Source organism: Macaca nemestrina, chromosome 1 (assembly GCF_043159975.1).
Source record: "Macaca nemestrina isolate mMacNem1 chromosome 1, mMacNem.hap1, whole genome shotgun sequence".
Classification (NCBI taxonomy): Eukaryota; Metazoa; Chordata; class Mammalia; order Primates; family Cercopithecidae; genus Macaca; species Macaca nemestrina.
Window position 1 is genome coordinate 37,685,431 of NC_092125.1, and position 25,127 is coordinate 37,710,557.

The window sequence follows — 25,127 nt, forward strand, 5'->3', positions numbered from 1 at the left end:
GTAAGATACCTCTAGCCTTTGCTCCCCGGAGAAGTGTCCCTTCTTCTTTTGGCGATCAGGCATATTTGGGGAGATTCCGGGGACTGACTCCAGTGGCAAGGATGATCAGTTTCTGTTCCTTTTCGGTGGGGATCACATTCTCAAGTATAGGGAAAACTTTGATCTACTCTAGTCTAGCGGTTGCTGAAGGTAGTCTACCGGCTTATTCACAGATAATTTGGGGAGAGATTTAAAAAGCTTTATGTTTTGGAAGTTAGCAGTATTTTCCTCCGCCTTCTTTTAAATGCCGCTCAACATCCAATGTCACAATATATGAATTGGAATTTGCCTGGATTTTAAATTTTGAGATAGAAAGTTGCACATAGGCATAGATTTTAATGTTTTAATGCAGTAGCAGATCCTTCATATGGGAAAAAACAGGTTGTCAGAAATAGTGATCAGTATCCATGTACTCCACCTGATTGTTTTGTTTTGATGGTGATCCTTGTTTTGAATTTGGGGAAGTCGTTATTGTTACCATGTTAACGATACCTCCTGCCCTGTATTTGAAGAGTTTTAAAAGAAAGACTATCTTTGGTAGAGCTAGTAACAACCTGAAAAGTTCTGTAGAAACAATGATAAAATACAAAAAGTTGCCCTCCATTCTAAAAATCTGTTAGTTTAAAATATTGTTTTTAAACAAGGAAATGCACTGCTAATGACATGGAATTATGACTTTGAGGGATTAGTTGTTCGACCCATGCTGGAAGTTGCTTCAAAGCCATGGGCATATAATAATTAGTTTCGGTGTGCTAAATTGACAAATTTCATTTAATGTAATAAAATAAATCTGAATCATTTGAACTGTCATTGCATTAAATTTAAGATACTGTAATCTGAAAATAAACTTCAAGCTAGAATACATTATATGTGTGGATAAATACATGCGCATCTCTGTACCTCTTCTGTTCATCCTCAGTAGCAGAACTTTGTGTATGTAGAGATGGCAAGTTCTATTTGTAAAAAATTTCATACATATGTGAACGAATTTCTTTGATTTTCTGAGATTAATTTGTGTGTGTGTCATGTAAGAGCGTTAATACTTAACCAACCTTCTGTGGGGCAATCAATTTATGAGTTATAAAGTTTTTGGATTTTTTCCTTCTGCTTCTGATTGTCAGTCTTTTGCCCATTTTATAACACTTCTACCATATCATGAGCAGAAGAAAGGAGATGAAGTCCTGCTGTAATCAATTTTATTTGTTAAATTGCTATAATTTATAGTGGGAGCAAAAAAGTTGTCCAAAATAACTGACATCATTTTTTGGTGTGCTTCTATATACATTATTTTGTTTAGTTTTCACAGTGATCTTGTGAAGTATGTATGGCAGATATCCTTATTTTGCAGTCGTGGAAACTGACACATACGGAAGATCATTTATGTGAATGCCTGTCATTTCTGCAGATAATCTGGGATTAGTTTTATTTTAAAGTAAATATTAATATAGGTACTCTGGCATTTGGCATGATTTTAAAATATAAAAAAATTATTCTATTTTTATTCCTTTTTACATGCCACTTGCCCCTTATGCTGATAATCGCCAGTTTTTTTAAAACATTAGTATTTTTATAACATTTTGTTAATTATTGACAAGTCATGAATTATAATGGATCACTTTACTTCTTTACGTATATACTTTTTGTTTGAACAAGATTCTTAAAGTGTAGTTCATTTCTTGTCTTTCACTTTGTTTGGATACTCAGTTCTGTCCTCTTTATTCTTCCAGTCATTTATACTCTTAGTTATGTAAAACAAACGTTCAAGCCACATGATCAGTAACATAACTGAAAAGTAGTAATATCTTGATGATTTTATTGTTGAGACAACTGATGATTTAAAAAGTTAATTCTCTGTGTATAATTGTGATTGTTATTTTTGCAATGTGAGGCAAACTGAAATAGTTTTCCTTATTGACTTTTCCCATGTCAAAAAATTTTAGTGTTATAGTTTAAAAAAAAAACAACAGATTGCATAGTATTTTTTTTCTGTATTTTTTTTTTTGTTGTTGTTGTTGTTCATTGTTATCATTTGTGGTTATTTTGAGTTATTCTTTGCCTTTCTCATCTGGTCTGTAAGTTCCATAATGGCAGAGATCCTTTAGTCACTACTATGCACCCAGTGCCTAGCATATGGTAATATAGTCAACAAATACTAGTTGAAGAAATTGACTAAAGAATGGTCCCAGGATAATATTTTAAATGCAAAACAAAAGACTAGTTCTTAGTTCCTAGGCACACCTCACCTCTTGGGAATATATTCCAGAGATATGCTCAAATTTGCTAGGTAGCAAGGGAATGACAGCCTGGGATTAAAAAGCCACTGGGAGTATGCCGCAAGTGGAAACTTTATTTACTATTTTAGTGATTTGCCTGGGCGCTCTGGCAATAGTTATGGTAATTTAAAGGAAATAGAAACTTTAAGACCCTAACCTGTTATACTAGTACTATAATTATAGGCTTGTAATAGCTTTTAAGTCACTTCTTAATCTCAGCATTGGGAGTTTAAATTCTTCAAGGCCAACTAGTCCAATTCCCATATTTTATACATAAGAAAACAGAGGGTTATATAGGGGTGACATCTCACGCATAGTTGGTTTCATAACTGGGAGAAGAATCCACTGCACAGCTGCTAAGTCTACATTTGTTTAATATGTCAGATAATTGTAAAATCAGAACATAATTGTGATCAACCTGGCAGTCTATTTAGTATTAATTAAAAACTCAAAATGGGCCTTTTTTTTAATGAATCAAAAATGTTAACTAATGAATCTGAACCCTCTCCTTTGTAATTGGGACTATAAAATGATGCCATTGAAGCAAACTTCTGGAAGGAAATTTGGCATTTCCTATCAAAATTAAAAGTATATATATTCTTTGATAGAATCATTTCCTGCTTAGGAGTTTATCTTACATAAGTTTTAACACAGCACAGGAATTCTTTAAGAATATTTATATTAGCATTATTCCAGGATGTCAATAACTTTTATAAATAATTTTAAAATGTCCTAAATGTCTGTTGGTAGGCTAATAGTTAAAAGTCTAGTATATTTATGCTGTGAATTACTATGCAGTTGTTAACAGGTTTCAGGGTATCTATATTTACTTCATGAGCAGCGGCTGAGCATATCCTTCAGCTCCTGGGACCATGCGGTGGACCTTCTGGGTTCAAAACCTAACTGCACCACTTTCTAGCTGTGACTCTTGGTGAATTACTAAAAGTCAGCTATAAATTGGATATACTAGTAGTTCTCATCTTACAGGGATACCATGAGAATTAAATGAGTTAACACTTATGCCCTAAGTAAGCATTAATAAGCTCACGTGTTTGCTGTTACTATTATGTATTGACTTGGAAGAATGTTCATGATATAAAATTAAGTGAAAAAATAAGTTGCACTATACTATAGAATATGATTCATTTAAAAAACACATAGACAAATAAATGTAGTTTTGTTTTCATTTTGCATGTGAATAGAAAAAAGGGCTATAAGGACAGACATTAAACCATTAAACATGTGTTTTTCCTGAGGGAGTGGATGACTTTTCTTTTTTACTTTAGACATTTTTGTATGGTTTTATTATAAGAATTACTTTCATAATTTTTGAAACTTTTTTCTAAAAAAAACTGAAGTAAATTTTTTCTTCTATTAAATAGTGCTACAAATGTAATTTTGAATGTGATTTTTAGAGATATACACATTTAATCAACAGAGTATCTCATAATTAGATCCTGTGTCAAAACATTTGTTAATGGAAGGGCCGGGACTTGGTGACTCACGCCTGTAATTCCAGCTCTTAGAAAGGCCGAGGCGAGTGGGTCACTTGAGGTCAGGAGTTTGAGACCTGTCTGGCCAACATGGTGAAACCCGTTTCTTTCTAAAAATACGAAAACTAGCAAGGCATGGTAGTAGGCCTGTAATCCCATCTACTCGGGAGGCCAAGGCAGGAGAATTGCTTGAACCAGGGAGGTGGAGGTTGCAGCGAGCCAAGACTGTGCCACTGCACTCCAGCCTGGGCAACAGAGCAAGACTCCATCTCAAAACAAACAAAACTTTTGTTGGTTGGGTGCAGTGTCTCATGCCTATAATCCCAGCACTTTGGGAGGCTGAGGCGGGCAGATCACCTGAGATTAGGAGTTTGAGACCAGCTTGGCCAACATAAGGAAACCCCACCTCTACTAAAAATAAAAAACTAGCTGGGCATGGTGGCAGGTGCCTGTAATCCCAGCTACTGGGATGGCTGAGGCAGGAGAATCGCTTGAACCTGAGAGGCAGAGGTTGCAGTGAGCCAAGATTATACCGCTGCACTCCAGCCTACGTGACAGAGTGAGACTCTGTCTCAAAACAGACAGACAAACATACTTTTGTTGGTGGAAGATTGAAATTTAGGAAAATCCCTAATAAATATGTTTGTTTTTCTGCTAGCTTTGTAACCTTAAGTCTTATTTCTTAATTTACAAAGTAAAGCCGTAGGCTGGATCAGTGTTTCTTAAATCCAGTATTCCTAAACTGTGCACTGAAGTAAGTCCTCACTTAATGTTGTCCATAAGTTCTCGGAAACTGCAGCTTCTAAGACCCCAAATGCCTCTAATATTAAACATTGAAATAAATGGGACCTATACATACATTTAAGAAATACTAAGAAAAGGTAATTATTTACCCACTTATTTCAGATCAGGATGGCAGGGGGCTGGAACCTGTCCCGGCAAGTAGGGCACAAGATAGGCTGCCATTCCATCGCAGGTAGCATTTACACACAGACGCGCACACGCACGCACACGCGCGCGCACGCAGACACACACTCTTTCTCACTCAGACTGGGACCATTTAGACATGCCAATTCATGTCAGTTCACCTAATGCGTTCTCCTCTGTGATATGGGAGGAAACTGGAGTATACGGAGAAAAGCCACACGGATGTGGGGAGAACATGCAAACTCATACATGGTAGCCCTGGTGGGGAATCAAAATTTTTTTCTAATCAAAATTGTAAAGAAATGACATTGAATGAAACTATGCTATGGAGGACCTGCTGTACTGTGGAGCACTGTAGTAACTCACCTGGACACTATGGGATATTTGAGAAATCTTAAGGGAAACAGCAATATTGGATAGCTGTGGGATATTTGACATCTATAGGACACTGCTCAAACTACCAGTTTGAGATACTGCACAAGAGATTGTGTTACCTTTTTTTTGATGACACTGTGTCTTCCAAACGCTAGGTTTTGGGAGGTTGCTGTGATAAAAAGCAAGTACTATGCAAAAATCAGTTTGGAGCAGTAAATGAAGGTGGTGGTGTCCAAAATGATTTCAAGATTTGAGAACTTGTGTAATGTCTAGTAGGTACACACATCTTATTAAGTAGTTGTAATTTTGTAATAAAAATATTTATTTTAATTTATACATATTTTTGAACTGCTATTAAGTTGTTAGGCTAAAAATACTTATTAGGTTGTGAACTTAACTACTTAATAAATGGAACTGTTAGGTATTTTTTTGGCCTAGGGGTTCCATGATTTAAAAAAAAAAAAAAAACTGGCATACTGAGGGGTCTGTGAACTGAGAAAGTTTAGGAACCTCTTGAACTTTTGACCAGGGCACCTACAGTAAGAAATATATTTTCCATGTTCTGTGTTCCCAGAGGTTGATTTTTTTACATTTACCTTTATTTTTTATTTTTTTAAATAAAACGAACAGACGTGTGTTATATGTGTATGTGTATATATATAATGAAATAAAAGTTTCACTTTTTAAAGTTTTACTTTGAAAAGCCCTCATGGCCAGGCATGGTGGCTCATACCTGTAATCCCTGCACTTTGGGAGGCCGAGGTAGGCGGATCACTTGAGGTCAGGAGTTCAAGACCAGCCTGGCCAACATGGTGAAATACCATCTCTACTAAAAATACAAAAAAATTAGCTTGGCGTGGTGGCGTGCACCTGTAATCCCAGCTACTCGGTAGGCTAAGGCAGGAGAATCACTTGAACCTGGGAGGCAGAGGTTGCAGTGAGCTGAGATCGCGCCACTGCGCGCCAGCCTGGGCAACAGAGAGACTCTGTCTCAAAAATAAAATAAAGCCCTCACTAATTTCAATACACCTGATATTTGCAAATCAATCCTATTTAGTTCCATTAATAAAATTCTAGCTCCAGTCCACCATATTGTTTTGTTTTAACCTGCTAACGGGTCATGACGACATACTTGAAAACATGAGTATGGTTGACTTCTAATGTCCAGCTTTAATACGGTTTGTTTCTCTGATTAGTTATAAATGAAGTTAGACTACGCTTTAGCTTTTATTTTAGATTTGGGTTTCGGGGGGATACATGTGCAGGTTCGTTACATGGGTATATTGCATCATGCTGAGGTTTGGACTTCTATTGAACCTATCACTAAAATAGTGAACATAGTACCCAGTAGGTAGTTTTTCAACTTTTACCCCTTACCCCTCACTTCCCACTTTTTTTTTTTTTTTGAGACGGAGTCTTGCTCTGCCATCCAGGCTGGAGTGCAATGGCTTGATCTAGGCTCATTGCAACTTCCGCCTCCCAGGTTTAAGCGATTCTCCTGCCTCAGCCTCCTGAGTAGCTTGGACTGCAGGTACCAGCCACCACACCTGGCTAATTTTTTGTATTTTCGGGAGAGGTGGGGTTTCATCCTGTTGGCCAGGCTGGTCATCAACTTGTGAGTTCAAGTGATCTGCCCACCTTGGCCTCCCAAGGTGCTGGGATTACAGGTGTGAGCCACCCGTGCCTGGCCCTTTCCCACTTTTGGAATCCACAGTATCTTGTTTTCATCTTTATGTCTCCATTTACCCATTGTTTAGACCCCACTTATAAGTGAGAACGTGTGATACTTGATTTTCTGTTTCTGCGTTAATTTGCTTAGGATAATGGCCTCCAGCTGCATCCATGTTGCTCCAAAGGACATGATTTCATTCATTTTTATGGCTACATAGTATTCCATGGTGTATACATACCGCATTTTCTTTATCTAATCTACTGGGGGTTTTTTTGGTTTGTTTTTTTGGTTTGTTTTGTTTTTGAGACAGAGTCTTTGTCGCTCAGGCTGGAGTACAGTGGCCTGATCTTGGCTCCCTGCAACCTCTGCCTCCCGGGTTCAAGCGATTCTCCTGCCTCAGCCTCCTGAGTAGTTGGGATTATAGGCGCGCACCACCACGCCTGGCTGATTTTTGTATTTTTAGTAGAGATGGGTTTCACCATGTTGGTCAGGCTGATCTCGAACTCCAGACCTCGTGATCTGCCCACCTCAGCCTCCCAAAGTGCTGGGATTACAGGCTCCCAGCCTATCTAATCTACTGTTGATAGCTACTTAGGTGGATTCCATGACTTTGCTATTATGAATAGTGCTGTGATAAACATAGTAGTGTAGTGTCTTTTTGATAGAATGATTTCTTTTCCTTTGGGTAGATACCTAGTAGTGGGAATTCTGGGTCTAATGATAGTTCTAAGTTCTTCGAGAAATCTCCATACTCTTTTTCCACAGGGGTTGAACTAATTTACATTCCCACCAGCAGTGTCTGTTGCTCACTTTTTAATGGAGTTATTTGTTATTTTCTTGTTCATTTGTTTATGATTCCTTGTAGATTCTGGATCTTAGTCCTTTGTCACATGTACAGTTTGCAAATATTGTTTTCCCATTCTTTAGGTTACCTCTTTACTTTGTTGATTCTTTTGCTGTACAGAAGCTTTTTAGTTTAATTAAGTCTTGTTTATCAATTTTTGTTTTGTTGTTGCATTTGCTTTTGAGGTTTTAGTCATAAATTCTTTGCCTAGGCCAATGTGCAGAAGAGTTTTTTTCTAGGTTTTTTAAAAATAGGATCTTTATAGTTTGAGGTTTTATGTTTAAGTCTTTAATATATCTTGAGTTAATTTTTGTATGTGGTGAAAGGTAGGGGTCCAGTTTCATTCTTCTGTATACGCTAGCCAGTTTTCTTTTGTTTTTGTTTTTTTGGAGTTTTTTTTTTTTTTTTAAGCATCGTTTATTGAATAGGTATCCTTTCCCCATTTTTGCTTTTGTCAGCTTTGTTCAAGATCAGCTGGTTATAGGTGTGTGGCTTTATTTCTGGGTTCTCTATTCTGTTACATTGATACATGTGTCTGTTTTTGTATTGGTAACATGCTGTTTTGGTTAGTATAGCCTTGTAGTATAGTTTGAAGTTGGGTAATGTGATGCCACTGTATTCTTTTTCCTTGGCTATTCAGGCTCTTTTGGTTCCATATGAATCTTAGAATTGTTTTTTCTAATTTTGAAAAATGATGTTGCTTATTTGATGGGAATAGAATTTTTAGATTGTTTTGGGCAGTATGGTCATTTAAATATTGATTCTTCCAATCCGTGAGCCTGGAATGTTTTTTCATTTGTTTGTGTCATCTGTTATTTCTTTCATTAGTGTTTTGTAGTTCCCCTTGGAGCAATCTTTCACCTCCCTGGTTAAGTTTATTCCTGGGTATTTTATTTTTCATGTGGCTATTATAGATGGGATTGCATTTTTTATTTGATTCTCAGCTTGAACATTATTGGTGTGTAGAAATGCCACTGACTGTTGTACGTTGATTTTGCATCCTGAAACTTTACTGGTTTTTTCCTTAGATCTAGGAGTTTTTTGAAGGACTTTAGGATTGAACAGAGATAATTTGAGTTTCTCTTTTCCTATATGGATGCCTTTGTTTTTAAATTTTAATTTTCTGCCTGATTCCTATGGGTAGGACTTCCAGTATTATGTTGAATAGGAGTCGTAAGAGTAGACATCCTTGTCTTGTTTCAGTTCATAGAGGGGATGGGATGCTTCTAACTTTTGTCCATTCAGTGTGATCTTGATCTTTTGGAATAGTTTCAGTAAGATTGATACCAGCTCTTCATTTGTCTAGGATAATTTGGCTGCGAATGCATCTGATCCAGGGCTTTTTTTGGTTTGTAGATTTTTTTTTATAACTGATTCAAATTTGTAAATCGTTATTGATCTGTTCAGGATTTCATCTTCTTCCTGGTTCAGTCTTGGGAGGTTGTGTGTTCCCAAGAATTTATCCATTTCCTCTGGTTTTTCTAGTTTAGTGCGCATAAAGATGTTCATAGTAGTCTCTGAGGCTCTTTTGTGTTTCTATGGTACGAGTTCTGTCACCTTTGTCATTTCTGATTATGCTTCTTAGGATCTTCTCACTTTTTTTTTTTTTAATTTACCTAGAGGTTTATCTATCTTGCTTATGCTTTCAAAGAACTAACTTTGTTTTTCTGATCCTTTGTATTTTTTTTTAAATGGTATCAATTAATTTAGTTCTGCTCTGATCTTAGTTACTTCTTTGTTTTCTGCTAGCTTTGGGTTTAGTTTGTTCTTGTTTTTCTGGTTCCTTTAAGTTCAACATTAAGTTGTCAATTTGATATCGGACTCTTTTTGATGTAGGCATTTAGTGCTATAAACTTTCCCCTTAACATTGCTTTTGCTGTATCCCAGAGGTTTTGGTGTGTTTGTTTTTCTATTTTCATTTGTTTTGAAGAATTTTTTTATTTCTGCCTTAATTTGTTGTTTAACCAAAAGTTAGTTAGGAGTGAGTTGTTTAGTTTCCATGTATTTGTGGTTTTGAGAGTTCCTTTTGGTGTCGATTTCTAATTTTATTCTACTGTAGTCTGATAATATGCTTGACATGATTTCATTTTTTGAGAATGTATTGAGACTTGCTTTATGACTGAGCTTGTGGTCCATCTTAGAGAATGTTCCATGTGTAGATGAGAGTGTATATTCTGTGATTTTTAGGTACAGCATTCTGTAGAAGTCTGTTAGGTCCATTTGGTCAAGTGTTTAAGTCCAGAGTTTCTTTGTTAGTTTTATACTTTGACGTTCTGTTTCTAATGTATATAGACATATACATTTACAAATGGAAATCTCCTTTATAGATGTAAATTTCATTTACAAAAGGATTTCAGAATAGCCAGCTAAATGCCAGAAAAGTGTATTTTAATTGCACAGGTGATCTTTTTTTTTTTGAGACGGAGTCTGACTCCTTGTCACCCAGGCTGGATGGAGTGCAGTGGCGCAATCTTGGCTTACTGCAACCTCCACCTCCCGGTTCTCCTGTCTCAGCCTCTTGAGTAGCTGGGATTACAGGCGCCTGCCACCACACCTGGCTATTTTTTTTTGTACTTTTAGTAGAGATGGGTTTTGCCATGTTGGCCAGGCTGGTCTCGAACTCCTGACCTCAGGTGATCCACCCACCTCGGCCTCCCAGAGTGCTGGAGTTACAGGCATGAGCCACCGTGCTCAGCCTACAGGTGATCTTTTTAACCTGGCTACTATTTCTTAGGTGAAATTACTAAATTCAGGATGGAGCCCATTAAGGAATAGGGCAAAGAAAGCCTTCTCTGTACCTGGACTCAGCGTGAATAGATCTGAAAAAGGAGGAAGCTTGCTTTACCTGACAGTCTACCTTTTATAAACACTATCTAGGATAACTTTCTTTTCACCTTCAGGGAAGAGTAATAACAGAGCCGAAAGGTTAGCAGATTTAATTTTTCTTATCAATTAGTTGCTTAAGCTTTTTATTTGCCTTCTACAAACAGTCTTTTTTTAAAAAGCAATAAAAATATTGAAATCTTTTTAAAAGCTTCTGTACACCAACAGGCATCCCTAGATGAAACTGATTTGGGAGGCCTCATTTTCAAATGTACTTCTTAAAGTACAGTGTTCATTTGGAATGTACCGTTGTGATTTTAAATTACCTTAAGCAAGATTTCACCATTTTTGTAAGCATTTGCTGCTTCTGGGACCTAACAATACTGCATGTATAAGCTGGAAGGTATAGTACTCAGGTCTTAGAAATAAGGATCCCATTTTTACCTTGAATAGTGGCTTTGGCTCTCGGATCCCCTTGGTCAACTTAGCTCATGATTTTTCCCTCTCTAAGCATGCAAGAAAAAAGAAATAAAGGGGGCTAGAACACACAAATCTTTGCAAATTTCTGAAAGCTGAAATTGCTACCCCCTTCAGTATTACCATTTAAACTAATTTCTGTCTAAACCAGCCAGACATTCTGAGGCCTTTAACTAGATCCAAGACAGTTAGATACAGTTGGATCCTGGACCCAGTCCAGTTTCTGTTGTAACTTCCAAACCTAGTTTGGATCAGAAATTTGCTCAAACTCGGATAGCTCAAATGCACACCCATGGAGCTTCAGAATCTGAGAGAGAACTTACCCACAATCTCCAGCTGCTTTGAGAGAGCAGTGGACAAAATGAGTCCAGTGGGTACCTTGCTTTGTCATTTGGTGTTCCTGGGAGTTGCTAGAAGCTTTAGTTTGGATCCCACTTCTGACACCATCTATTAAAATAAAAACCTTAGACAAATTAAATTTAACAGAATTTGATTGAGCAGAGAACAGTTCATGAATCAGTCAGCTTCCAAACCAGAATAGGTTCAGAGAAGCTCCTTAGACTACCCTTTATACAATAGATCATCTCTGAAAATGTGTGTAGTTGCTACATTTTTGTATGATAAGTTATTAAATGTTATAGAGCAATAATGATGTAAAGAAGACCTTTGTATAAATAGAAGGATATTTTTCCAAAGAGAAAATCTGATTTGTCTTTGATTAGTTTGGGTTTTGGTGATTTTTTTAAAAAGCCATTTATAGTTTTTGTTGTTGTTAGTGGGCTTGTAGAAGTTGTTTCTGGAATTGTGGCACCTTCCTTTTTAAAAACTATATCTAAAAATCATTGATGAATAATAGTAATAGCACTGGCCATAACTTAATAGGTTTCATTTCTTTTCTTTTCTTTTCTTTTTTTTTTTTGAAACTGAGTCTCACTCTGTCGCCTGGGCGGGAGTACAGTAACGCGATCTTGGCTCACTGCAACCTCCTCCTTCCAGGTTCAAGCAGTTCTGTCTCAGCCTTCCAGGTAGCTGGGATTACAGACATGCACCATCACGTCCAGCCAATTTTTGTATTTTTAATAGAGACGGGGTTTCACCATGTTGGCCAGGCTGGTGGTCTCAAACTCCTGACCCCAGGTGATCTGCCTGCCTCGACCTCCCAAAGTGCTGGTATTACAGGTGTGAGCCACCTAGCCCTACTGGCTTCATTTCGTTCATGATTTCATGTCTAAATTTTAAAAGTGAAAATATTTTATGAAATAATTTCTTTTTAATTTTGAGATTGTTTTAAAATATAAAATATATATGCATATGTATACTTATTTTTTTTAAGTGTTACCATGTAAGATATTTTCTGTTTAGGAATGTCTAACCTTTTCATGTTGTATAAAATACCTGGCTTCATATGTGTATTTGTGCCTGTTTGCTTTTAAGAATTGGATTCTGAGACTTATCAATGTCATTTGGCAAACAGGTCTGGAGCACTCAGTGTGGCTATATACTGTGCGTGAACTAGGGATATAAAGAGGAATAAGGCCAGGTGTGGTGGCTCATGCCTATAATCCCAGCACTTTGAGAGGCCAAGGCGGGTGCATCACCTGAGGTCAGGAGATCGAGACCAGCCTGGCCAACATGGTGAAACCCCATCTCTATTAAAAATACAAAAATTAGTTGGGCATGGTGGTGCGTGCCTGTAATCCCAGCTACTAAGGAGGCTGAGGCAAGGGAATCACTTGTTCCCGGGAGGTGGAGGTTACAGTGAGCCGAGATTGCGCCACCGCACTCCAGCCTGGATAACAAGAGCAAGACTCTGTCTCAAAAAAAAAAAAAAAAAAAAATTAGAGGAATAAACTATCTCCACAGTTTTATGTAAGAGACAGATATGTCAATAATAGTACAGAGGAGTAAAGAGAATTGATAAAATTCTGTGGATGGATTCATAAAGAGGAAGCAAGTATACTGCATTAAGGAGTCATTAAAGGCTTCCAATGAAAGAAAAATTGTTTCCATTTCCTTAAACAGCCTCTCAGTGACTAAGTTATTGCATGTAGAAGGAGACTTTTGAAAATGATCTTGCTTTCCGCGCTACCCAGAGAGGGGTGCCTACGGTGTTGTTCTGGATTCCCATTGTAACTTAAAAGGGAAACGTTCACAATATCCAGAGGCCTAGATGTCCTGCAAATGAAGGAGGAGGATGTCCTTAAGTTCCTCGCAGGAGGAACCCACTTAGGTGGCACCAGCCTTGACTTCCTAATGGAACAGTACATCTATAAAAGGAAAAGTGATGGCATCTGCATCATAAATCTGAAGAGGACCTGAAAGAAGCTTCTGCTGGCAGCTCATGCCATTGTTACCTTTGAAAACCCTGCTGATGTCAGCGTCATATTCTCCAGAAATACTGGCCAGAAGGCTGTGTTGAAGTTTGCTGCTGCCACTGGAGCCACTCCAATTGCTGACCACTTTACTCCTGGAACCTTCACTAACCAGATTCAGGCAGCCTGCCGGGAGCCACGGCTTGTGGTGCTTTGACCACCAGCCTCTCACTGAAGCATCTTAGGTTAACCTACCTAGCATTGCTCTGTGTAACACAGATTCTCCTTTGCGCTGTGTGGACATTGCCATCCCATGCAACAACAAGGGAGCTCACTCAGTGGGTTTGATGTGGTGGGTGCCGGCCCGGAAAGTTCTGTTTGTGTGTGGCACCATTTCCCGTGAACACCTGTGGGAGGTCATGCCTGATCTCTACTTCTACAGAGATCCTGAAGAGACTGAAAAAGCAGAGCAGGCTGCTGCTGAAAAGGCTGTGACCAAGGAAGAATTTTAGGGTGAATGGACTATGTCAGCACCTGAGTTTAACACTACTCAGCCTGAGGTTGCAGACTGGTCTGAGGGCATGCAGGTGCCCTCTGTGCCTATTCAGCAGTTTCCTGCTAAAGACTGGAGTGCTCAGAAGACTGATCTACAGCTCCCACTGCTCAGGCCACTGAATGGGTAGGAATAATCACTGAATGATCTTAAGCTGTTCTTGCATGGACTCTTAAGCAACATGGAAACGGAGTTGATGGAAAATTAACAGCAGTTTCTAAAAAAGGCAAAAAGAAATTATTTCTTTTTTCCTTGGAGTTTTCCTCAAAAAGTGATCATTGTGTCTGCTTTAAAAAAAGAATTCAGAAGGAGAAGCTGGGCGTGGTGGTGTGTGCTGTAATTCCACCTGCTTGGGAGGCTGAAGTGGGAGGATTGCTTGAGCCCAGGAATTCAACAAGACTAGCCTGGGCAACATAATGAGACCCTGTCTTCAAAAAAATAAAAAATAAAAAATATATACACTGAAAAATCTACTTCCTATCCTGGACCCTCACTTCCTCTCCTTGGAGTTAACCAATATTAACTTTCTTATGTATAAGGGAAAATTCTATGGTGAAACTTTTATACTTTTAGGCAAAAAATAATCCTGACTTGCAAACTGTAAGACTCCTTTTTGTAGATATATTCCTTGATATTAATTTAGAAAAGTACTCAGGATAACTAGATAGTAAGCAAAAGTGTAGGCCTATTTTTAGGGCTCCCCCCTTCTTTTGGTTATTCCTGGTCCTGTTTGCTGCCCTCAGCTCTCCTAAAGTAAAAATCTATGGGTGTCTTGTTTACGAAGTTTAACTCTGTTTCATCAGTGTAGGGCATTGTGTTCTCTTTTATCCTTACTCTGCCTCCTATGCTGCAAAGGCCAAAGTAGTACTAATGTTACATAGTATCTTCTGGATTTCCTGGATTATAGTAAGTCACTCAGTTTTTGTAAAAGTAGTTGTTGAGGTTTATATTTTATAAGTAGAAACATGTCAGGCTAAATTCTCAGGTTAGTGGTATATTAGACTATGTTATGGGAGTGTTGGTTATTCTGGAATTTACTTGGAACAGTGTAATAGATCTGAGTTATAACTGAGTATTTTCCACCTTTTTGTCTGCTGGTCCTTACTAAATTTACTATTTGTCCATTTTATGTTGAGGATAGATAGTAGGAATATTGCAGACTCGTCTTTTTCTTAACCTTTCAGGCAGAGTTGATTGTTATATAGGATCTGATATAGATGAGAGAACTGAAATGTAGCAAAAGTATGAGAAATATTCTCTCTAAGAGCCAGAATGAAGTCATTTTTTTCATCTTTTATCCCTTAATGCCTGGCACTTAGTAGGAGGCCAATAAATATTGAGCAAAATGAAACTATGTGATTGAATGAAAACACTCTCAATACATGTGAAACAAAAATTTTTTGTTAGAAGATAATTGAGAATTGGCTATTTCACAATGTCATCTTATATCTTACTTGTGTATACACACCACAGGTATAGATCATTGTTTCGCAAATGTTTTGGTATTAAGACCGCCTCATGCACTTGAGTTATGAAAGACTCGAAAAGATTTTGTTCATGTGGGATTTCTCTATTGATGTTTACTATATTTGAAATTTTCAATGTACTTGTTTATTTAAAATAATGATAAACATATTGCATGTTAAAATAATAACTTTCTGTTGTTGCTGTTGTTTTCTTTTTTTTTTGAAACAAAATCTTGCTCTGTTACCCAGGCTGAAGTGCAGTGGCGCAATCTTGGCTCATTGCAACCTCTGCCTCCCAGGTTTAAGCAATTCTCCTGCCTCAGTCCCCCAGGTAGCTGGGACTACAGGCGCATGCCACCACACCTGGCTAATTTTTGTATTTTTAGTAGAGACTGGGTTTCACCATGTTGGCCAGGCTGGTCTCGAACTTCTGACCGCAGGTGATCTGCCTGCCTTGACCTCCCAAAGTGCTGAGATTATAGGCATGAGCCACTGTGCCCTGTCTTGTTTTGTTTTTAAGACAGGGTCTCACCCCGTTGCCCAGGCTGGAGTGCATTAGTGCAGTCATAGCTCACTGCAGTCTTGACCTTTAAGGCTCAAGTGATCCTCCAACCTCAACCTTCTTAGTAGCTGCGACTACAGGTGCGTGCCACCACACCTGGCTAATTAAAATAAATTTTTGTAGAGACTGGGTCTCACTATGTTGTTCAGGCTGGTCTTGAACTCTTGGACTCAAACAATCCTCCTATCTTGGCCTCCCAAAACGCTGGGATTACAGGCCTGACCCACTGCACCTGGGCTTAACATTTTTAAATGAAAAATAACTACCTGTATCTCAACAGTAAAAAGCAGTGAGTGGCATTGTTTGACGTTTTTCAACTCTTTTTAATGTCTGGTTTAATAGAAGACATCTGGATTCTCATATCTGCTTCTGTCTGCATTCAGTCTGCTGTGATATCATATGTCATGTGGTCTTTGGAAAACTCCATTATACATTCATAAGAGAATGAGAATAAAAAAGACAAAGTCTTAATATTATTATGGAAATAGTTTTGATTTCAAAGACGCTTCCTGAAAGAGTGTGAGAGACCCTCAAAGATCCATGAACCACACTTTGAGAACTGGTAGTACAGATTATAAATTCAGAGTAGAAAAGAACCTTACAGGTCATATGGTCATCTCTTCTTGAGGTCACCTTTTCTTGTAGTTGTTTCTGGTTTATGCAGCTAGATTACTGAGATAAGGAATACCTCATTTGTTTTTTGTGGGATAATCATGAGCTGGCATTTGGAGATGGTGAGTTTGATGTGCCTTTCAGATTTCTAAATAAGCAGTTTGATAAGTGGGTTAGGATATCAGAGGTAAAATCTGGTGTTTTGGTAGTCATTGGCATGTAGGTGGTTTTGAAAGCCTTTTGCAAGAGTGAGGTTGCCCAGCGAGAGAGTATAGTGTTAGAAGCAAAAAAGCTGGTCACATCCTTCTGAGCTTCAAGGTTTAAAAGGCATATAGAGAAAGACTAGCTAGTAAAGGAGACTGAGAAAGGAGTGTAGTGTATAGAAGTCAAGGGAAAAGAGTGCTGGTTTTTTGTTGTTGTTGTTGTTGTTTTGTTTTTTTGAGATGGAGTCTCGCTGTGTCACCCAGGCTGGAGTGCAGTGATGCGATCTCAGCTCACTGGAACCTCCAACTCCCTGGTTCAGGCGATTCTCCTGCCTCAGCCTCCTGAGTAGCTGGGATTACAGGCACGCGCCACCGCACCCGGCTGAAAAGAGTGTTTTTAGAGAATGGTTAGTTGTAGTGAAGCTGCCAGGAGGTCAAGGTCAAGTAGATTGAGGATTGAAAAGACCCATTAGATTTGGAGATGAAGAGGTTTTGGTGATTTTAATGAGAGTTGTGGAGAAATGGGGATGGCAACCACATTGGAATTGCTTGAAGAGTCAAGAGTCTAAATGTACACTGAGTGTATTTTTGGGACAGTCTCACTCTGTTGCCAGGCTGGAGTGCAGTGGTGCGATCTCGGCTCACTGCAAGCTCCGCCTCCTGGGTTCACTCCATTCTCCTGCCTCAGCCTCCCGAGTAGCTGGGACTACAGGCGCCTGCCACCATGCCCGGTTAATTTTTTGTATTTTTAGTAGAGATGGGGTTTCACTGTGTGAGCCAGGATGGTCTCGATCTCCTGACCTCATGATCTGCGCACCTTGGTCTCCCAAAGTGCTGGGATTATAGGTGTGAGCCACCGCACTCGGCCCCAGCAGGCACAAAATTTTTAACAAGGCAAATATGTTTGCTAAGTTGTAGCTAATAATTAGCAGTGGTACCCCTCTAGTAATTTCTGCAAATAATCTACGTACATTATTCCCTTTTAAGAAACACTGACGTTTTTTGTAAGGTTGAAGCCATAGACCTAGTAGTCAGTGTTTGCTTTGAGTGGGTGGCTGAGAGAAATGTCTTTCCTTCTGAGTAGTTTCTGCTGTTCAGTGAATCTAGATGGCAATGTTTCATTATTCCAGTTTAACTGTTAATCACCCTGTTCGTGTCAGTGAGTGCATAAATGAGTATCTAGTAGCATTTATATGTATTTATTATACTTTTTTTTAGTGTAATCATAATTAGGCTTTTACTTGGTGATAGAGCAGTAGCATTATCTTTTACTTCAGTTTTCTGATTTATTGCACATTAATGATGACATACTTTTATCAAATGGCTCCCATTATTTCCATGACATCATATATTTAGCTTATGTGACTACCTGTAGCGCTTTTCTTTGCCGTTATCAGCAGGTCAGATTTTTTGTGTGTGTTCCTTGTAGTTTGTTTTGCTATATATTCTTACAGGCTACTTGCAAAATAGTATGTGAATTTCATTTCCTTATTTTTCATTTCTTTTCATTTTATATTTTTTCAGTTTCTTTTTTCCTCCCTCATTTACTGCCATAGTGATAAATATGTTAATTGTTCCTCTTTCTTTCTTATGAGTGGTTTTGCAGCCTGGCCCTTTAACTGCCTCTTCTGCTTCTGAGATCATGTTTCTTAACACTGCTGTTGACCCATCATACCTCATCCTTCCACTGGCAGACCTGCCTTTGATTCTCCTTTATTTTTTTCTGTTTAAATGGAGCTCATAACAGCTTCTAATGCTGTCGTTTGTTCATTTGTTCATTGAAGGTTCTGTTGATCTCTAGATGAGTAAGAAGATACAGTCCTTAAGGACCACACAACCTTGTGGGGAGACTGATACATATATGCTATTTGTAACTCTATTATAGCACTTATTATATTGTATACTGTTTGTTTATGTGTGTATCTCCTTTACTTGATTGTGAGCCTTAAGTGCTCAATGAATGTTCATGGAATGAATGAATTATGTATAACGTATGTATGTGTGTATGTGTATATAATGATAAGAACTATGAAAAATGAACAGAGGCCAGCCATGGTAGCTCATGCCTGTATTCCCAGTGCATTGGGAGGCCAAGGCAGGAGGATTGCTTGAGGCCAGGATTTGAAGAACAGCCTGGGCAACAAAAGAGACCTGTCTCTAAAAAAAATAAGGTAAATTAGTTGTACATGGTGGCACATGCCTGTAGTTCTAGCAACACAGGAGGCTGAGGCAGGTGGATCGCTTGAGCCCAAGAGTTTCAGGGTACAGTGAACCATGATTGCACCACTGTACTCCAGCCTGGGTGACACAGCAAGACCCTGTCTCTAAAAAAGAAAAAAAAAGAAAAGGAAAAAATGAAAAGAGTACTATAGGAAACAGAGAAGTACTAATTGAAGTACTAATTTTATTAAGAGCCAGTTTGGGAAAGATTTAAGGAGATGACATTAGAGTTTGGCTTTGAAGGGCATTCTTGCCAGAGAAAATTTAGGAAAAGACAGTGTGGAGATAATGAAATGTTCTGGATATTCAAAGAATGTACTCTAGATATACCTATTCGACAGGAAAGTAGTTACACAGTTTTGCTTAAAAAAAAATAAAAATAAAAAGGTGAGACTGTAAATTAATGTTGTGAAGGTCCCCAAGTGTCCATCATGCTAAGGAGTTTGGAGCTCTGTCCCATAAATGATAGTCATTGAAGAGTTATAAAATCAGAATTGCTAGGTTCTGTTTTAGAATGATAACTTAGATTGCAGTATGGAGAATGGATTTAGGAGCAGGATAATTTAGGAAGCTTTTACCATAATTTAAGCTAAAGATGATGCTTTGAACAGAGGCAAGGGGAAGAAAGAAAAATTAGAGAAACATCTTAAATTTTTTTTTTACAAACAGCTTTATGTATGAGGCATATTTTACATATCATAATAGAGAAACAACTTAAAGGTATAAATGATATGGTAACTAAATATATGATGGAATGTGGGAGAGATAGGAATGTCAAAGATGAGCTAGATGCGTGTTAATCCAATTTATTAAGAGTAGAAGAAGAAAATTTTGAAGATAGATGATAATGAATTTATTTGGTTTTGAACATGAAAAATTTGAGGTGCCAATGGTACTTGGAGATAGACATCAAATAGACAGAAAACTTGCATCTAGAGCTCAGAAATAGATCTGAGGAAGAAATATAACATTTAGGAAACAGTTAAAGCCATGAAAGTATGTGAGGTTGCCTGGGGAGAAGGAGCTAGAGAAGAAGAGGCCTAGGAAAAAGCCTTGGAAATGTTACCATTGATAAATTAGACAGAAGTAGAGAACCCATCAGGAGTTGAGAGGTAAGAGATAAAACAATCAAGAGGCAAGGGAAACAGGAGAAATATGTTTTACGAATCCCAAAAGTAGTGAGAGTTTTAAGGTGAAAGTTTAAGATCCCAAATATTAATAACTTAGTGTTGTAATGCCTGTTGACTGGAAAATTGTATTACTAGAATGTAGGCATATTTCCTAGGTTTTCTAGACAGATACAATTCTTTTTTAATGTTTAGGCTTTTCTAAGACTTTAGTAAGAATAAACCTGTAAATCAGAAAAAAATACAGCTTTTTAGACTATGCTCCAATTTTTGGTTTAAAAAATATGGACTTTTTAGTTGAAGAACTGTTCATAACAAAGTGAAAGATAAAGGCAACATTTTGTCAGTGGGCTTAAAAAAACAACATTTTCTGATGACCAGAGAAAACCCTGCACATATCTGTGAGAGGAACTGTCACTCATTTTGGGGTATTTTCTGTATTCTCTCTCTTTAAAACAGTACATTTCTTAACACATTTTGTGTAGTATATTTGAGATTCATTTCCAGTATGCTACAAAAAATGTATTAAGAAATATATGAATATAAGAAATATAAGAAATGAAATACAGGAAATGAATTTCAAATATATTTTTCATTAATAGCTTTTTTCCCCTCTTAAGTACATGATTTAGAGGTTTGAAATGAGTGATTATTTTGTTGGATCCTCTTTTTCTGTAGGTTTTTATCTTTTTTTTCCCCCCGTGAGGAAACTCAAATAAAGGGAAATTAGAGAAAGGCATCCAAGAATGCAAGAGCAGAAAATGAGGTACTAGTGTTACGGGAACTGGAAAATTGTCAAGAACAAGACCACTTTTTCCTTTCGTGGCCACTTTTTTAAAATTTGTTTTTCTTTGATTTTCCCCTTTGTTTTTCGTTGTATTTTTCAGCTTGGCTCCTTATAGCTCATGGGTCAGTTGCTTATCCTTTCAATTCCAAAACTCTGCAGTCTCTTTTTCCGGGGACCGGATAGGATGCTTTCGGGTCACTTCCTTAGTCCTTATCCAATCAGCTAGAGCTGGAGTGAGGGGCAGATCTTTGTGGATCACAGTAGTGGGTAGGGGTAATTCCTTAGAGAAAAGGACTATTGGTAGGCTAAACACAGTGATTGATGTCTTTAGTATTTACACAGTTTCATTTAACAAAGCTTTATGGGAACATTTTGAAGGCATAATTTGTGATCAGTTGTTTTGTGCCTAGTGGGAAGGTGGCCTTTTTGACTTCTGAAAAATGTTAGAGTTGAAGGAAGGTAAACATGATAAATGCTGAGTTCAGCCTAGAGGTTATTCTTTCTGGATGAGGGGGGAGAGATGAGTATGAGTAGAGATACACAGAGGACTCCAGCCAAATTGGTAATAGTTTATTTCTTAAACTGAGAGGTAGGTACATGGGTGTTTTATTGTATTATTTCTTATGTCACTTGATGTGAAGAAGAAAGCTGTTTTCTGATAATTGAAGATTATTTAAATTTAGACCTTGGCAGACAGTAAGCCTCAGAAAATAAAGCAGTCCAACAGGCTATTGAAGGCTTAGAACATTACTGTACACTACTGTAGACTTTATAAACACTGTGCACTTAGGCTACACTAAGTTGATTTAAAAATCTTTCTTCAGTTATAAGCTTAGTTTACTGTAACTTTTTTTACTTTATAAACTTTTTAAAAAAACTTTTTGACTCTTTTGTAATAATTCTTTGCTTAAAACAAATATACAGCTGTACAGCAATAGTTTATATCCTTATTCTGTAAGCTTTTGTTCAATTTAAATTTTATTTTTATGTTTTTACTTTTTATGCTTTAAAAATATTTTTCAAAATAAAATATTTGTAAAATATGTATTTTTATTTTTTAGTAAATAGCAGGAGCACACTCTATAATAACAATAAAAATATGGTATAGTAAATACTAGGCGATAGAAATTTTTCAGCTCCAATATAGTTTTAAGGGGCCACTGTCATATATGTGGTTTGTGTTGACCAAAACATCATTGCATGGGCATGACTATACAGAGAACTTTGGCTGTCTTCCATTATGGAAGTAGAATGTTGTGACAAGCTTATTACTATATGATAGAATGCTTAACTTTATCTTTTAAATTAAAAAAAATTTAAATTGACACAATTGTTGTACATATTCATGGGGCAATAGTGATGTTTTGATACAATGTATAGTGATCAGATCAGGGTGATTAGCATATCCATCATCTCAAATATTTATCACTTGTTTGTGTTGGGGACGTTCAGTATCTTGTCTTCTGTCTACTTGAAAATACACAATATGTTATCGTTAACTGTGGCCATCCTACAGTGCTATAGGACACTAGAACTTACTCCTTCTATCTAGCTATAATTTTGTATCCTTTAACAAATCTCTCCTAAGCGCCCTTAACTCCCCTCCCAGTCCCTACTAACCTCTGTTCTACTCTTCTATGAAAAGAGCTCTTCTGTGAGCTTCTGCATAGGTGTGAGAACATGCTGTGTTTAACTTTCTGTTCCTGGCTTATTGACTTAACATATTCGTCCTCCAGGCTCATCCATGTTGTTGTAAATGACAGAATTTTTTTCTTTTTAAGGCTGAATGGTATTCCATTGTGTATATATGTTTTTTCTTTTCTTTTTTATGGAAATGTGAATGGTTTTGACTTAAAGTGTATTTTGCCTAATATAATTGTGACCTCCCATGTTCTCATTTGGTTACTGTTTACATGCAGTTTCTTTTTTCATCCTGCTAACTTCAGTCTATTTTTGTCATTAGATCTAAAGTGAGTCTCTTATAGACAGGATGTAGTTCTGTATTTTCTTCATCTGTTCATCTGTTGTCGGACACTTGGTTGTTTCCATTTCTTGGTTATTGTGAATAATGCTGCTATAAACATGGAAGTGCAGATAGCTCTTCAGTATACTGATTTTCTTTCCCTTGGATAAATATGCAGTAGTGGGATTGCTGGATCATATGACAGTTCTATTTGTAGTTTTATGAGGAATCTCCATACTGTTTTCCATAGTGGATATACTAGTTTACATTCCCACCAATAGTATATAAGAGTTCCTTTTTCTGTATATCCTCGCTAGCATTTGTTGTTTTTTGTCTTTTTGGTAATAGCCATTCTTACTGGAGTGAGATGATATTGTGGTATTGATTTGCATTTCCGTGATGTTTAGTGATGTTGAGCTTTTTAAAAACATGTTTCTTCACCATTTGTATTTGCCCATTTTTAATTAGATTATTTGGGGTGTTTTTTTTTTTTTTTTTGCTCTTAAGTTGTATGAGTTCTGTATGTTCTAGATATCAATTCCCTGACAGATGAGTAGTTTGCAGATATTTTCTCCCATTTTGTAGGTTGTTTTTTTGTTCTGTTGATTGTTTCCTTTGCTGTGCAGAAGCTTTTTAGATTGATATAATGCGATTTGTTAATTTTTGCTTTTGTTTCTTGTGCTTTTGGGGGTCTTATTCATAAAATCTTTTACCAGACCAGTGCTCTGAATTGTTTGTTTCCCTTATGTTTTCTTCTAATTATTTTGTAGTTTTGGGGGTCTTATATTTAAGTCTTTAATCCATTTCAAGTTGATTTTTGTGTAGGATGAGAGATGGGGGTCTCTTTTCATTCTTCTGCATATGGATATTCAGTTTTCCCAGCACTGTTTATTGAAGAGACTATCCTTTCCCCAATGAATGTTCTTGGCACCATTGTAAAAAATTAGTTGGCTATAAATACATGGATGTTCTCTATTCTGTTCCATTGGTCTGTATGTCTGATTTTATGGCAGTACCATGCTGTTTTTGTTACTGTAGCTTTGTAGTATATTTTGAAATCTGGTAGTGTGATGCTTCCAGGTTTATTTTTTTTGCTTTGGATTGCTTTGGGAATTTGGTGTCTGTTGTGGTTCCATATGAATTTCAGGATTGTTTTTTCTATTTCTGTGAAGCATGCCACTGGTATTTTGATAGGGATTGTATTGAACCTATAGATCACTTTGGGTTGTATGATCATTTTAACAATATTAATTTTTCTAGTTCATGAACACAGGATGTTTTTCTTTTTTGTGTGTCTTTAACTTTTTTCATCAGTGTTTTACAGTTTCCTTTGTAGAGATTTTTTACTTCCTTGGTTAAACTTATTCCTAGCCAGATTTTTTTTTTTGTAGTTACTGTGGATAGGATTGCTTTCTTGATTTCTTTTTAAGGTAGTTCATTATTTATGTTTAGAATCACTACTGATTTTTGTATGTTGATTTTGTATCCTACGAATTTACTGAATTCATTTATTAGTTCTAATAGTTTTTTTTGCTGGAGTCTTTGGGATTTGCTATATGTATGATTATATTGTCTGAAAACAGGGACTGTTTGACTTCCTCCTTTGCAATTTGGATGCCCTTTGTTTCTTTCTCTTGCCTAATTACTGTGGCTAAGTTTTCCAGAACTATGTTGAACAAAAGTGGTAAAAGTGGTCATCCTTGTCTTGTTTCAGATCTTAGAGGAAAACCTCATTCATGGATTACTAGGTTAAGAATACTTGTACTACATTGTGAGATTGTAGAGGTCAGAACCGTTTTTCTCTCTCTCTTTCTCTGTCTCTCTCTCTCTTATTTTTTCATCTGTAAGGACCATTTCTTTTTAGTTTTTTTTAGTAACACACAATGCTTTGCACAAAGTAGGTACTCAAAAAACATTGTTAGTACAAGCTGTTGATATGCAAGTTTACTTTCCTCATTCTTAGTCTTAAAAGACAAATATTATTACATTGGGTTAAAAAAATCTTTAATACAATATATGTTTAAAAGAAAGTGATCCAGAAAGCTTAAAATTAAAAGGATAGGGCAGATGCAATAAAGCAATGTTTGCTTTTTATTAATAGCATGCAAAGTAGAATTAAATACTAAAACACATTTCTTTAGGGATAAACAGAGTCATTTTTTATTGATGAAATATAAAATCCATTGACAGCATAACCATGAACTGTTATATGCCAAATAATGATATCAAGTTATTTAGGAGTTAAGTATTTTAGAAATATGAAATGGACAAAAATTCAGTAGTTCTGGTGAATTTTTGTTCATCTCTTAATTCTTGGCAAATTAAGTAGACAAAAGATAATACATAAATGTCCAACAAATAAATAAATCCCAGTTTTCCATATGAGTGTTGAATAAGGT

The 25,127-nt window shown here is 36.9% G+C and overlaps 1 protein-coding gene and 1 pseudogene across 6 annotated transcripts in view; both read left to right on the forward strand.

The window, feature by feature from the left end:
- The window catches only part of LOC105484936 (centrosomal protein 350), a 160,477-nt gene that overhangs the window by 1,837 nt on the left and 133,513 nt on the right, over positions 1-25,127 (forward strand). The window lies entirely within an intron of this gene.
- On the forward strand, positions 7-24,040 carry LOC139357799 (small ribosomal subunit protein uS2-like; annotated as a pseudogene).